This window comes from Notothenia rossii, assembly GCF_949606895.1.
Source record: "Notothenia rossii genome assembly, chromosome: 3".
NCBI lineage: Eukaryota > Metazoa > Chordata > Actinopteri > Perciformes > Nototheniidae > Notothenia > Notothenia rossii.
Genome location: NC_136901.1, coordinates 61,713,717 through 61,730,780, shown reverse-complemented (window position 1 = coordinate 61,730,780; position 17,064 = coordinate 61,713,717). Strand labels below are relative to the sequence as shown.

The following is a 17,064-nucleotide window of genomic DNA, read 5'->3' as shown; positions in this document are numbered from 1 at the left end:
TATGATATTACTTAGTAATACAATACATTATAATATATGATATGATAATTATATTTTAGTTTTATTCATTTCTTATTTCATAGTTTCTCATTATTATAATTTTTATCGCTCATCTTATTTTTTATTTTATTAATCTGTGTGAATCTGTGCTTTCCTGTTTTTCACCCTTACCCTGTTGCTGTTTGAACTACTGAATTTCCCCACGGGGATTAATAAAGGTCCATCTTATCTTATCTTAATGTATAAATGTATTTAGTTCAATCTACTGTACTGTGTAAAAACACCCCAACAATATTACAAAAAATATACTGCATAAAGCAAGCTATATACTTTATTTGATCTAAAATATTGATGTTTTTTCATTATAGTAGCCTGTGAAAACCATAACAAATAAGTGATTAAATGCTACAGTATTCAGCAAACACAACTGCAGAGCTGCAAACATTGCAAACAGACTAAGTTCTACAACACTCAGTTGTCTGTGTATTTGTGAATGAAGCGCCATCTCATGGTTAAATCCTGTAATTGAACAAATGGGGAAATTTGGCAACGCCCTCTTCACTCAAAAAAATGATTTGTTAAACCAACATGATTTAATTACGTGACAAAATTCCACGCAATTACATTATGTTACTCTAATTTAAATGAAATATGTACATAATACATGATTCACTGTTGTTAACCCAACACATGTTTATCTCATTCATCCAATGTAAAATTAATACTTCAGGTTGATATATTTTACTTTAGCTTAACTAACATGTGTTTACCATGTTAGTTCTATTTAATCCAATTGCATGGAATTTTGTCACATAATTATAATATGCTGATAACACTAAATGTAGTCTAACAGAAACATTAAGTCACAGAAACACAATTGTCAAAAATGTACTTCAAATGTTATCAAAAATGTCATTCAAAGGGTATCAGACATTTTCCTTAAAATAGCAAATGTCTGAAAACATTAGACATAACTCAAAACTCAAAAACATTCCTAACAGAGAGCAAATTACCCTACAAGCCAATTGTCAGGCTCATCACAGTAATACTAAAATAAAAAAATACATCCTTAGACTGTATGAGCTCTTTCTTACTAACCCTAACCTAGAAACATACATGTCACTGTTTCATTCCTCCTCAAATGTGTATTTATATGAATGAAATATTCCTTCTCTGTTGCAATTGAATTACATGCACACAACTGACAGTGAAATGTGGATAATTCTATACGCTGCTTTGATGTTTGTTTGGCATGGACTCTGTAAATGTGACTTAAAAGATTGTTCCAAGTCTTAAATGTGCATGGACAAGTGGCTGAGGCGCATGGATATCGAAAATTACGACCATAATGGCCGTGTCTTAGTTTGAAATGCTTCAACAACAGGCGCCTAGAAGACACTGACATACCACAATCTTTGCAGTTCCACATGTACTGTTGTAATCTGAAAATCAAAGAAAATATTTGTATTATTATATGTTATGGCAACCACCCAAACATAGCCTATATGCAGTGGTGTAGTCCAGGGTATACGCAGGTATACGGCGTATACCCACTTATTTTTCAGACAGCATGGCGTATACCCACTTCTCAATCACCGCTGGTGCGCATTATTTAGTAGTGGCTCAATGTCATTTCATAGTACTGTGAAGACTCATGACACAAACCTACTCTGCCTCATATTGGCTAACTCTATGCCTTCGCTGGTTAGATTGGTCAGGTTTTCAGCGCGAGAACTGATGAAAAATCAATCAGAGGCAGAGTAGGGCGGGTCTTAATAAGGGAAAAAAACTGCATATAGACAAATGTTAATTTACTTTCAACTATTTGCCATTACAAAAATTGTATGAACTGTTAAAATGAAGCGAGCCATTCAGACTAACATTTCCTTTTACAATAAACGTCCTTGTGGAACTACATCGGCCAGCAGCTCAGCTACAGATAGTGAGGCTAGAACACCGGAGCTGTTAGCTGATAGCCCTGTTATCATCAGCCCTGACATCAGCCCAACACCTGCGCTCCCTCCGTCCCCCTCATCCGTTGAAGAGGATGCTGACAGGGAAGGAGATGAAGACGACAATAACGGTGGGTCTCACTTCTATATTTTAAGATTTTTGTAACAAATCGTAGCTAGGTAGTCATATATACTAACATAAAAGTAGTAATAGCATTATTTTCGTTAATAGTTGGTTTCAACTTTTAAATTGAGTATTTCTGATTCTAGTGGCGCTAGTTAGCTATTATAGCTTCATGGCAATGAGCACAGCACACCTTAGTGAGACAGAAAGACATTTGGAAAATACATCCATTATTTGCTGCAATCCATATTTATTACTCTGAACTTTATTGTGTCCCTTATGCTAAGTGTCTGCCCCAACTTTATTTTCCCGACATTTACATTTATCTTGTACACAAAATCCATCCCCATACACCAGAGATAGCCTGAAGGCTTTTCAAGAGCATAGCTAGGTACCACGCAATCTGAAGAACGTTAGCACTTAGCTAACGTTAGCTAACATAATGCTAAGATCATCGTGTGTTTGGTGACGTGACACAGCTATCTGCTTAATTGTAACATTAGCTGTGGCAACTGAAGATTAGTGTTTTGGATTGTCAGCGTTTTCCTGTCAAATGGAGATAAAAAATTAGCTAGCTAGCACTAGCAGCTACATAATTTGAGGTCAAATGTAGCTAGTGCTAATTTATAGGAGACTGCACAATCTGAGGGTAGATGTTGGCTGCCAGTGGTCTCTTCTAATTAAAGACAGCCATTTATCCCGCCGATCTACCTCTTTTAGGATTGAATAAAGTCTTATATCTGTGTTACTTTGGCGACTGTTGTTTCAGCCAACAGCTTAAAAATAGCAAGGGCATTTTGACCTTGTGCGACGCACAGCCAGATTTGGGCATAGCGACGCTACGTGGAATCCACGAATTTGGATACATTATGAAAACGGGTACTTTTATTTTGAAGGCAGGATGTGGTAGGAAGTAAAAGACGTATATGACGGTAAAAGTTTAAAAGTGCGTCTTCCTCACGAAAGGAAACGTGCTGTTGTTTACCAAGGACCTGGTTGAAAAGGGCACAAGGTTTGTCTGTGTTTAGGTCTAATTTGTGTGCAACATTGAGTCACGTCATAACGCCTTTTCTTAGAAGAGTTTTCACACTTTGTATTGACACAGCCATGGATAAAGCTACAGCTAGGCCCTGTGTAATTGACTATTTGACTATTTGGGGGCTAAAATGAAAAAATCTAATAATGCAGATTATGAAGGTGACAACTTTACACTTTTGAATAGGTTACGGTCATTGTTCCCCTTTTATAGCCTATAATTCAATCACTTTTGTTGTTCTTCCCTTAGACATCAATAATGACTGGCCTGACCTGTGGACTGTCAATCAAAAAGAGGATTTTAAATCCAAGAACCCCTGGTTGGGATCCAAAAACAAAAAACTTGGTAAGTTTAGGTATCTTGTTAGTTTAGGTAGCTTCTGAAACAGTGGACACACATTAATATTGTGTGCGTGTGTGTGTGTGTGTCCTTTTATGTATATGGGAAAAATAGACCATGCACACATACAGCTGTAGTTACATTGTATGTTTATGCTTCACAGGATGTCTGGTTTGTAGCAGTGTGAACTCCATTGGGATCAACAAGGAGCAAGGTGTATCACTCTCAAGAGAATGGATGAACTTTGAAATTCAAGTGTCTTCTCAGGGAAGTAGAGAAACAAGTCTGTCAGTCTTGAGAAATAAGATCAGGAAACATGCTTTGTCCAAGGCACACTCTCAGGCTGTGAAGGTGGCAGAACAACAAAAAGAATCGGCCATTGAGAATGCAGTGGAGGTTATGACTGAGTCCTACAAGAAGGAAACTGATGCTGTGTTCCGAACAGCCTACCATTTGGCCAAAAAGAACAGACCCTTTTCTGACCATGAGAGCCTCATTGAGCTGCAGGAACTGAATGGTGTTAAGATGGGCTCAATACTTCATTCACGTTACAGTGCAACACAAATCATACAACATGTTGCCAGTGAGATGCAGAGCAAAATTGTGAGTAACATAATAGCATCATCCACGAAGTTAGCTGTCCTTATTGACGAGGCCTCTTCTTTAAGTCACAAACCTGTCATGACAGTTTCTATAAAAGCGTCAATTGAAGGAGCAAGCCCTGAGTTCATATTCCTTGATCAAGTTGAATTAGACAATCAGAGAGCAGATGGCATAGCACAGGCTTTACTCACCTGTTTAATGAAGGCTGGCTTTACAGAAGAGTGGCTTCTTGAAAACTGGGTAACATTTGTGTCTGATGGAGCCAGTGTCATGCTAGGAAAGAAGTCAGGAGTAGCAACCAGGTTGACCTCGAGATTCCCAAGGCTCTTTGTGTTGCACTGTATGAACCATAGGCTGGAACTAGCTGTGTCAAATGCTGTTGATGAGGTGACGGGTGTCAACCACTTTAAAATATTTATGCAGAAGCTATATTCACTTTATAGTATGTCGAACAAAAATGAGCGTGAACTCAAAGATGCAGCAGCTGAAGTAGGCTCACAACTTCTTCGCATTGGCAGAGTTTTAGATGTACGCTGGGTGGACAGTAGCTTTCGTACTGTTCGTGCTGTGTGGACATCCCTGGGAGGTCTTGTGCAGCACTTTAAGAATGCGTCTTCCGATGAGATGAGGTCCACCAAAGAGAAACAAATGTACAGAGGTTTATTATACCGTCTTCAAAGTCCTGAATTTATCTGTGACCTTGGGCTCATGTATGACACTCTCCATGAACTAAGTGTCCTGTCACTGGAGCTTCAAGCTCATTCTATAACTCTCCTCAGAGCAGAGCATCTGCTGAAACGCTCAATCAGAGTGATACAGTCTTTCAAAGAGAGTCCAGGTGAAAAATACTGTGAGGCTTTAGAGGCAAAAGAGGCTGGGGAGTATCGCTCTATAGCTCTAGTAGGAAATGCAAAGCTGAAGTCAATCAATCCAGGCCAGTTCTTACAAAGCCTTGTGAACAATCTTGAGCAACGCTTGTCTTTCGAAGATGCGGTCATCAAGGACTTCAGCATCCTTGATCAGAGTAAATGGCCATCAAACCCCAGCATTCGCCATGGTGAAGACCAGGTTAAGCGACTGTGCAAGCGATTTCACTTGTGCACAGACCAAGCACTGAATGGGATGCGAGACCTACTGGAAGAGCCCAATAGTGAGCCCAAGGACCTAAAACCACTCATGAACTGTATGAAGACATTCCCTGTCAGCACAGCAGAGTGTGAGAGGAACTTTAGCCTTATGAACAATATAAGCTCAGACAAAAGGGCTGTACTACTGATCTCAAACATATCAAACTTGATGATGATTAATATCAACGGCCCCCCTACTTCTATGTTTGATCCTCAAAAGTATATGAGGACCTGGTTGAAGAGACACCGTGCTGCCACTTCTATGCGTTCAAGCCAATGCGGTGTGAAAACTCCTGCAGAAAGCAAGTCTGTCTGGAAAATACTGTAATATGAGCACTTACTTAGAAACCCAGCAGTGGGTTGAGAGAGTCACTTTGGTTTTCATGGATATGTTGTAAAATGTATATATTTTTGTTCATTGTTAACTATATATTGTTGTTTTGTAACATATCGTTTTGAATTTATTGTTGAATTATTTGAATGATGATATTCAACATTTGTGGTGATATTTATTTATATATATATATATATATATATATATGTATATATATATATATATATATACACTATATTGCCAAAAGTATTGGGTCACCTGCCTTGATGTGCATATGAACTTAAGTGACATCCCATTCTTAATCCATAGGGTTTCATATGACGTCGGTCCACCCTTTGCATCTATAACAGCTTCAACTCTTATGGGAAGGCTTTCCACCAGGTTTAGGAGTGTGTTTATGGAAATATTTGACCATTCTTCCAGAAGCGGCAACTGAAGTTGGATGAAGAGACTGGCTCTCAGGCTGTGCTCCTAATTCATCCCAAGGGTGTTCTATTGGTTTGAGGTCAGGACTCTGTGCAGGCCAGTCAAGTTCATCCACACCAAACTCTGTCATCCATGTCTTTATGGACCTTGCTTTGTGCACTGGTGCACGGTCATGTTGGAACATGAAGGGGCCATTCCCAAACTGTTTTCAAAGTTGGGAGTATGGAATTGTCCAAAATCTCTTGGTTAAATTACCTCACAAATGCGCTTCTGGAAGAATGGTCAAAAATTCCCATAAACACACTCCTAAACCTTGTGGAACGCTCTGCTTATTTATATAACAAATAATTCACTCATGAGAAGGAACGACAGATGTCCCGTAATGTAGTGGAGTAAAAGTAAGATATTTTACTTTGAAATATAGTGGAGTAAAAGTAAAAAGTCCCCCAAAATGGAAATACTTAAGTAAAGTACGGATACTTCAAAAAAGTACTTAAGTACAGTAACGAATTACATTTACTTCGTTACTGTCCACCACTGTGTGTAAGTAATACTGAGTAACTATACTGGGTTAATATTTTTGGGGTGAACTAAATAGAGTATGTAACTATAAAACAGGGCGATAATCCTTTGCACTATGGGCTGCTTAAAAAAAATTGCAAAACTAAGAGTATACCCACTTCTCCAGGGACCACTACACCACTGCCTATATGCGCCTATATGTTTTAGTAATTTACTGATGTAAATCAAGCAAGGTCAAGCAGTTCTTAAGATTACAATGTGCTAAAACTTCAAACTTGATAAAAAAAAAAAAAGAAGCTGATTACTTACCACCAGTAAGAAGGGGTTGCCCTGCTGCCAGCAATGTCAATGTGTTTGTTCCCAGGACACCTGTGAATAACAGACATGGTTAGGTTAATCTGCAGTAGCATGCCAACTCCAAGTGCAATATAATTTGGGCTTGAAACTATTGTTTGAATTGCTAGACTAAATTAGTATGTAAATGCCGAATGTGAATTATGTTTAAATGTTGAAGTTAAATGCATCCATCTGGTGCACTTTGAGAGCAAAATCAACACCCATGTGAAACAGTACTGTAAACCAGTGGCCGCGTTAACCGAATATTCTTCTGTGAGTTTTTGCTTTACGCTGTGTCCGCTCCCGCGAGGTGCAGTGGGCATGCATAACACGGCGCTACAGTTCACGGGCCCGAATCTTCCCCCCCCCCGTTGTACAGACCGACGGGTAATAATGGATTTTGACGGAAATGTTAAGATCCAGCGAAAAAGTCTAGCGCCACCTGTAAACAGATGTACTTTTTCTTTATGTATCTTACTAAGTTGTTTGTTGCTCTTTCCTGGCTGCTAGTTCAGTGAGTTTTGGTCGCACAGTGTCGCTTCTGAAGTGCCGCTCCGGCAGCACTACACCCATGCATTCCAGTAGTTATTGCTCCACTAGCCCTTACATAAATCTAGTGTTGTATTATTATTTCTAATTGATATAACGTGCAGGCACTATGACTTCTTTTGATTTGGATCAAAAATGGAAATATGGCGTTTTAGAGTGCATGGCAGCAAGGCACCGTGCACGATATGCCAAGAAGCTAGCTAGCTAGCCGCTAGTTGTGAAACACTTTAACATCAATTTAGCTGACTTCACGGGTCAATATTCACGGTAGGTGTATGATATTAACTCATACCAACGATGTTTCATATTTTTAGACTTCGTCAATACATTAATTAATCTAGATAGGACTACTTACCACATGCATGGGGGTCGTCTCCCTCGTGTGTGCTGCGGTCTTCCTCCGTGGTGTGCCTCGCGATAGATTACGACGTCATGCGTCTCAAACTAGCAGGTGTCATTAAACCAATGCATTCCATTCACGTCAGGTCAAACTAAGTGAATCTTGCTAATTTAAAAGCAATGCTTTTTAGCTGGTATAATTAAATCCAATTATGTTTCACCCCTTGCATCAACGTAAACAAATCATGTTAATTTAAAATCACATAGTTATATGTTGGTTCTATTAGATATAAATATGTTCAGTTCAAAACATATATATTTTTCATTAAACAAACTCAAAATAGATAGACTGGAGTAACTCAGACCTATAATCGTTTTTTTGAGTGTAGCAATTTGGCAACACCCCCAGCCACTGGGATCCACTGGGCTTTTGACTGGGACACACCCATGTGAGTCCTATCTGGAGTGCTACATCTGTAGTTGAGCTAATGAGGTGCCTAGAGTTCAAAGGCTTGCACTGTTCTGAATGAGAGATGAACCTCTTACATGTGAACGTTTTGTGGAAGAACCGTAACAGATATCTGTGAAAGTTCAAAACGTGAAGCATGTCAAGGAAGTTGGGTATCTGAAGTGTAATTTTTGTGTACTTTCGCGTTAATAATGTGGCCTTTTTGGCAGTTTAACTAAAGGTGTGCGGCTGCTGCTGTGAGGAAATATCTGCCTGAAATTCTAATGGGCTTTAATGTAGACATGTTGAACGTTTTTGTCACTTCATGCCCTCAAGAGGCACTTTGTTTAATTATTTTTGCTTAATTATTTGTCATTTTTCAAGCTACGGGATGTTTTCCTACGTTTGTCATGAAAAATTATGTCTCAGGAATGTAGGGTTTGGGAATTATGGCAGTTTTAAAAAAAATCTATGAAGGCAAATTTCAAACTGTCCTCCACTTTAACTCTGACATCAGGCACTCTGCCTTAACGAGCTGCGCAATGTAAAAGTGAAAATGTTAAAAATGTGATGAATTATGGGATGTGTTACGTTCCCTATTGGGCTAGGGGAGCCAAAGGGGAAATAACACGACCAGAGTGGTATTGGTAATCATTATAGGTGGTTTTATTACACCAAGAGAGAACTTAACAAGGAAGTTTATAAACACAACAAAACCCTCCCGTTACACGGGGTACAAATGGTGACTCAAGAAGCTGCACACACACAGTTGCAGCTGGTCTACAGGTGCTAATCACCTGGGTCTAAGCTAATATGGTTTGCAACGATAACAGCTGGTCAACAGGTGCTACTCACCTGGGTCTAAGCTAATGCTTGTTAAACAGATCACAACAGCTGGTCAACAGGTGCTACTCACCTGGGTCTAAGCTAATACGGGTTAAACAGATCACAACGTTACACAATACGAAGGTACAACACTCTACTCTCACTCGGCTAAGTATCTGCGGATTACAGGGGGAGCTAACAGTATAACACACACAAGCAGTATCGCAATGCTAGAGGCGTCTGTCTCCCAACACAGAGCCTCCCGAATGATCTCCGTTCCCAGCCTTTGTACTCCTCCCCCCGGGGAATGTGCCGGAGAGGGCGGGGATTGGATAACTTCTCATCCAATCACCTCTTCGGATGCAGCGAGGGCAGGACGTCGGCGGCTGTAACAGGATGTATCTCTGGAATTATGAAAGTTATGAATGAGAAAAGTAATAGCCATCGATTCCCGATTGAGCTGAACGTTTTGATGTTTGAACGGAGTTTCTGCGATGTTCAATGCGGGAGAAGAAGCGCGGCAAAATAAGTCGGCGGAATAATAAACTTTTCGTGCGTAGAAGAACATTTAGTTGGAATGCTGTTAACAGCATTCCCACTAAAATATATACATATGTACAGATGTACTTGGCAAATGAATAATAATGATAATATGCATAATTGCATATAAACATTGTGGACACTTATTTTCAAGTGACTTTTTTTACATTCATATGTTCACGCTGTGGTTTGGAACTGCTTTTGAATATTATTAGGCATTTTGTTTTGGAAAATGTTGTGCATAATCAGTACTGTTTTAAGCTGTAGCCTACTATGTCAACACATTTTAATAGATTGAGTTTTTTTTAAATATGGGAGTTGTGTGTTCATATTTACCAACACCACAGACTATTCGTAATACTTTTTTTTGGGATGTTATTATTTTTTATAGATTTGTTGAGTACGTGTTTCCCCATATTTCGGAGCAGTAGTAAAGGTAAGGGAGAAATAGACTGTTATAAAGAGTATTTTTTCTTCAAGAATGTTCTTAGTATGATACAAAATACCTGTTGTTTTTGACAGTTTAGTCTGTACAACATTTATATGGTGCTTCCAATTGAGTTTTTCGTCAACAAGCAGTCCTAAAAATGTACATGCACCAACTTTTTCTATCTCTGTATTGCAAATCCGTATAATGCAGTCATTACTACTCTCAGACGTTGTATTGACTAACATGTAATTTGTTTTGGCCACAATGAGGGATAATTTATTAACTGCAAACCAGTTACATAGTATTTCTAATTCTGCATTCACAATTTTAACAAGATCGCCAAGATTATGATGGGGCAGAGAATTCAAAGTTCAGGTTCAGCCTCAATATATTTGGGGAGAATTAAAATGAGCCGTCTTGAGACAGCCAAGCCCCCTCCTGTGTTCGGTGAAGCATTATATGCTTAAAAATCCAATGTAGGATATAAACACAACTAAACTGCAATGATAGCAAAGCTGTGGCTTGTGTTTTTGGGGTAATAAAGTCAAAATCCTCGTTGGGCTGTCAGCCAATGAGAGACGTCTGAGGAAGATGAGAAATGTAAATTAAACATTGTTGAGAAAATGCTGCATCTCTTGCATTTATTGACGTAGAGGAGACTTATTGTTTACCTTTTTAATATCATTTTTTGTAATTTTCAATTGCTTGGTTTTCGTGAAATTAGCCTGTTTTCCTATTAAAGTGTAACAGATTGATGCATCTCCACAGATCATCTTAAAGGCTTCGGAATCCCCCCATTGTAGTTAAAAAAAACTGTAAAAACGAGGGCCCCCAAACAGCATCTTGCATAGGGCCCCCAAAAAGCTAGAAACGGCCCTGATTATGCATCAGAATCAGAATACCTTTATTCGTCCCACAGAGGGGATTTGTATTTCTAAAGCAAGAAAAGAGCCAAAGACAGCTTAATATTAACCAAGAAGCATGCATACAAAATATTAAAAGGTAACAACAATTGTGCTTTGCTCCTTTATACGTAGATCCGCCATTGGTGATTTTTTGGTTCCATTTTGAACTTTAGTTTTGTGCGGTTTCTTATATTGATTTACTTTTGTTTACATTGTTGTTTTTTCTTAATTTCTCAAGCGTATTAGTGTTTTCATTATTTGTTTGCTGAATTTCATGAACTGACATAGATAGATTTGTCATTGTACAGGTACAACTAAATTACAATGAACTCAAGGTGCCAACACGCCACAACAAGACAATATGAAAACAACAAGACAATATAAAAACAACAAGACAATATAAAAACAAGAAATGGGACTTAAATAGACATGATAGGGAATATGCACATACAGTTGCAAGAAAACCCTTTGAACCCTTTGGAACTACCTGGATTTCTGCATAAATTGGTCATAAAATGTGTTCTGATCTTCATCTAAGTCAAAACAATAGTCAAACAGAGTCTGCTTAAGCTAAAACCACACAAACAATTATATGTTTTTATTGAACACACCATGTAAACATTCACAGTGCAGGGTGGAAAAAGTATGTGAACCCTTGGATTTAATAACCGGTTGACCCTCCTTTGGCAGCAATAACCTCAACCAAACGTTTTCTATAGTTGCATATCAGACCTGCACAACGGTCAGGAGGAATTTTGGACCATTCCTCTTTACAAAACTGTTTGAATTCAGCAATATTCTTGGGATGTCTGGTGTGAATGGCTCTCTTGAGGTCATGCCACAGCATCTCAATTGGGTTGAGGTCAGGACTCTGACTGGGCCACTCCAGAAGGCGTATTTACTTCTGTTGAAGCCATTCTGTTGTTGATTTACTTCTGTGCTTTGGGTCGTTGTCCTGTTGCATCACCCATCTTCTGTTGAGCTTCAATTGGTGGATAGATGGCCTTAAGTTCTCCAGCAAAATGTCTTGATAAACCTGAGAATTCATTTTTCCGTCGATGATGGCAATCTGTCCAGGCCCTAAGGCAGCAAAGCAGCCCCAAACCATGATGCTCCCTCCACCATACTTCACAGTTGGGATGAGGTTTTGATCTTGGTGTGCTGTGCCTTTTTTTTTTCCACACATAGCGTTGTGTGTTCCTTCCAAACAACTCAACTTTGGTTTCATCTGTCCAAAGAATATTTTGCCAGTAGTGCTGTGGAACATCCAGGTGCTCTTTTGCAAACTTCAAACATGCAGCAAGGTTTTTTCTGGACAGCAGTGGCTTCCTCCGTGGTGTCCTCCCATGAACTTCATTCTTGTTCAGTGTTTTACGTATCGTAGATTCGTCAACAGAGATGTTCGCATGTGCCAGAGATTTCTTTAAGTCTCTAGCTGACACTCTAGGATTCTTCTTCACCTCATTGAGCATTCTGCGCTGTGCTCTTGCAGTCATCTTTACAGGACGGCCACTCCTAGGGAGAGTAGCAACAGTGCTGAACTTTCTCCATTTATAGACAATTTGTCTTACTGTGGACTGATGAACATCAAGGCTTTTAGAGATACTTTTGTAACCATTTCCAGCTTTATGCAAGTCAACAATTCTTAATCGTAGGTCTTCTGAGAGCTCTTTTGTGCGAGGCATGGTTCACATCTGGCAATGCTTCTTAAGAATAGCAAATTCAAAACTGGTGTGTATTTTTTATAGGGCAGGGCAGCTTTAACCAACATCTCCAATCTCGTCTCATTGATTGGACTCCAGGTTGGCTGACTCCTGACTCCAATTAGCTCTTGAAGACGTCTTTAGCCTAGGGGTTCACATACTTTTTCCACCCTGCACTGTAAATGTTTACATGGTGTGTTCAATAAAAACATGAGAACTATAATTGTTTGTGTGGTATTAGTTTAAGCAGACTGTGTTTGTCTATTGTTGTGACTTAGATGAAGATCAGAACACATTTTACGACCAACTTATGCAGAAATCCAGGTAATTCCAAAATCCAGGTAATTCCAAAGGGTTCACAGTTCACTCACTTTTTCATGCAACTGTAAATAAATAATAAATTAAATTGCACGATTCCCCTCGTATTGCACGGAAGGCTTATACAATTTCAATATTAGCAGCGTTTAGTGCACATATGGCCCTGGGGAAAAAACTGAATTTGAGTCTGTTTGTCCGGGAAGACATGGTACGGAAGCGCCTGCCGGAGCGCAGCCATACACAGTGCTTATTACCCGGGTGGTGTGGATCCTTGAGGATTTTGACTGCCTTCTTAAGGCAACGAGAGCTGTACAGTACCTCCAAGGAGGGGAGGGGGCAACCAATGATCTTCTGGGCCGAGTTGATGACCCTTTGGAGCGCACCCCTCTCTGCGACCGTGCAGCTGAGGAACCACACGCAGATGCAGTAGGTGAGGATGCTTTCCACGGCGCAGCAATAGAACACACATACTATTGTTTCTTGTGTTCTTATGAGGAATTCAGCAACCCTGATGTGAGCGGACATCATTGTTGTTATAGACTTGAAACCATTCAATAGTACTTTTGTATCAGATGAATTTATAAGAAATAATAATTTTTTTTAAGGTTAAACTACTGATCTTAAGTAATGTATTGGAGTATTACATTGTTCTGATTAGTAAATAAATATCATACTCTTTGGAGAAAATCCTTGTCTTTAGCTTTTGTTGACTGCCAATTGTATAGTTTTAATCAAATCTGCTTTTCTTGTTGGAGTAATTCGGCAGCGTTAAAGGGAAGTTTTGGTCCCTAGTAAAACAGCAAATGATACCCCTGTGGTCATCTGTAGGTCTCATGTAGTTTGGAGAACTTGTAAGGAACCCTAAAGGCTCCAAATGATTGGGTGAAAGCCTTCTCATTGAAATAACGGTTGCTGTAGCAACAATGGTTACAAGTTCCACAAACAAACAGTCGGTGTTATGTCTGGTTATCCAGATGCACATATATGCACAAATGAATACATTTAATAACTTCAGGTTTGCTATTATCAGTCTTTGATTTTCTGCACTGTTATGTATCACCAAAGTGTTGGAAAGAAAAGCCTGGGATAATATCTGCCTGCTGTGTGGATAAGACCTCCTACGCCATAGGGCTGTTTAGATTTGATGATCTTTTTATGTGCCAAATTAATTCCTGAAATGAATATCTCGGGGCCATCCAAAAGGTTTGCTCTCATAATTAAGCAGCACTTCCTAATACCATCGCCACAAAGCTTGGGGGCATCTGCTTTAAAGTCTTGAGAGGCCTTTTATCTAACTATTTCTTTGCCTTTGGGGTTATTGATCTGACATCATTTGGCGCCACATCAGATGACAGATGGAGAAGTCAGGAAGCTCACAGGAAGGTGAGTAATTGGGGAGGACTCCATGGTCACCTGCATTTGTTCAGGTCGTTAACTTTGTTAGTTAAAGACCCTTGATGTTAAACAGCGTTGAGGGAGGGCCCGACATTCACGCTCCATATAGTCAGAGAACAGGGCACTCAACCCATATTTAGTCTGACCAAGCATGAAGACAAACTTTTTGTCATTCTCCCTTTCATCTTTGTTTGTTGTTGTTTGTTCATCATTTAGATGTAGATGGTAGTGTATTGTGCTCGGCAATGAGCCTGTTTCAAACTCCCATTGTGCTTTCTTCCCGAGCCGCTGGGAGTAGAGGTCCTCCATGGATGGCAGCTCTGTCCTGTTGATGTGCTGTGCAGTTTTCACCACCCTCTGTAAAGCCTTACGGTTTAGGGCAACACAGTCTCACTCCCTGATAGTCCAATAGCGACGCTTGGTCAAGGTCCTTTGGCGTGCAGTTATGACACACCGAGTCTCCTTCAGCTTCATAAAAAGACGCAAAGAGCTTTCAACTGATTGCAATGTATTCCCATCGGCGGCGGTATTTGACGCTCAGGGAAGCACCGCATTGGTCCATGTCGGCGGCAGTTAAAGGTCGATTGATTTTGCAGTGATATCTGCACTACTCATCAACTCAAAAACACCAGATTATCCTTTTTAATTACACAACATTGATTGGTTTAAATTGTGTACAATGGTTTTGTGTTCTTCCCCTTCGACTCTGAGAAACAAATAGTTGTATCGGAGTTTAGGATGGCCGAAGACACTACACTACCCATAATCCTCAGCTATCGTTTGAGACTGCACCATGCGCTTTGCTTGACAAACCCCGTGATTAGTCCTCAAGCTCTGTGATTGGTTGACCTCCGACTGTATTCCATATGAAAAAAAAGTTTCGTAAAAGATAAAATCATACTTTATTCAGCTAGTGCTTGCTTTACTCTTGCTGATGACTTACTCTGAAAGTCATCACATAAATGCATTGTAATAAATGGTTCGGCTGCATTGAATATTACACATCTGGCTTAGTTCTTTATTTGTCTACAGAGATTGGGCCTCAGAATAGACCGGAAACTATTCTTTTACCGTTCGGTTTTAATTTCGCAATAAAGTTAATAGTAATTTTTTGTCTGATATTATTTTTTTTATTAACTAGACAGCTGGGTCGTGTTAAGACCATATTTTCTGTGTTGCTGTGGGTTTTTCCCATCGCTTTTGTGTTACAATTATCAAAACAATATATGTGTGGTCGTCTGTGGATAACAAAATATATCCGTCGTAAACTAAACTGGAAACAGCAGCATATTTTATTTTGTTAACACTGTAAACTTTACAGCTTTTTAACCCGAACCACCTACTGCTTAAAGCACATTATTACACGTTTAGATTAATTGCGATGCAGGTAGATTGTGTTGCTTTTTAATGACTTTTTTTAAATGCCTCTTTCTTAATGTCTTTCATGTTTTTTCAGCCTGTCCTCCTACAAAAAACGACCATATAGGCCGATTTTTCATGCCCTTATTACAAGCCAGAGACACGTTTTTAAAGTGTATGTTGTTTCAAAAACAACATGCTCCCGGCCCGTTGCAAACGCTCCGGAGGGACGTTTATTCACAATAAGAAATAACAATTTCCATAGACCCCCATGTTAAAATGCCCAACTTTACAGCAGAAAAAAACATGTTTCTACCCATGGATGCAATAAATATTATTATCGATATAGTTAGATTCCACCTTCATGATTATGAATCTGTGAGTGAATTGTTTTCTAACACGACCCTTTTATTTATATTAGGTCTTAACGTTTTTGCATAAATTAGGGCGTGGTCACTTTGATGGACATGTATATGCCTCACTGTCAGCTAACAGCAACTTGTCCACTCTGCTAGGCTACAACCATAGAGGCTACAACGTTAGTTATTCATAGTACTGTACTTGACCCTTTAGCTTTAGCCGTGTTCGTGGTGATTGTGCCTTTTAGGGAATATTGTTACAAATACCAGACAATTAAAATGTCGTGCTGTGCGCTTGAATGTACTAACAGAACTTCCAAGAAGTCTAAAATGATAATATTATACATGTTAATCCCGTTCGCAGGTGTTTGTGTGCTTGGCAGCTTAGCTTGTTACTTATTAGCCAGCTAAGGACGTAACCCTTTATACATACATATACATTTTAGTTTATGATTCAGCCTTGGGTAAGACTTTTATAGTCTATGGCTATGACGCCCATAATGCTAAACGGGAGCAAATGTTAATAGGGGACCCAATTATCCCAGTGGTGGCCGCCGGAGCTAACAGAGCCACAGGGGGCTAGCTCCAGCCGGCGTCCCAGAGCTAGCCCACTGCGGCTCCGTTAGGTCCGGGCGATGGAGTCCGTCGTTATAACTTGAGATCAAGGAATGCTGCAAAACGCAGACTTGGTACGCCTGCTGTAGTATTAGCTAAATAACTTATGTTGAACAAGGCTTATTAAGCTGAACATCGCCACAATTGTTCTGCTATGTATATCGGTACTTCTTTTCTTAACGTGTGAATGACAAGCATTAAGAATAACAAAATATAGCTAATTCTCTTGCAGATTGTCTCATTTGATTATGAATGTAACGTTTATATATGGGAACTACACTGTTAGCATTAACTTGGTATGCATGTATTTCATGTTAGCTTAGCTTCTTAGCCTTAGCTAGCTCTGTTTACTTCCAGTTTGGAGGCAGCAGGTCCAGCCTCGGCTCCGCCTCTTTGCCCTTATTTGGAGCAGGCGGGATTAGACTCTGACGTCGCTATCGAGCCGTTAGTGGCCGACTCCGCCTACTTAGGGCTTCTCGG

The 17,064-nt window shown here is 39.6% G+C and overlaps 1 long non-coding RNA gene across 1 annotated transcript; it reads right to left on the bottom strand.

Annotated features, from left to right (window-relative positions):
* Nucleotides 1–1,327: 1,327 nt before the first annotated feature.
* LOC307033087 lies at nucleotides 1,328–7,840 on the bottom strand. Its single transcript, XR_013806396.1, has 3 exons — nucleotides 7,704–7,840; nucleotides 6,773–6,832; nucleotides 1,328–1,442 (listed from the first exon to the last, which is right to left on the bottom strand). It is a non-coding gene; the product is annotated as an uncharacterized lncRNA (long non-coding RNA).
* Nucleotides 7,841–17,064: the final 9,224 nt, after the last annotated feature.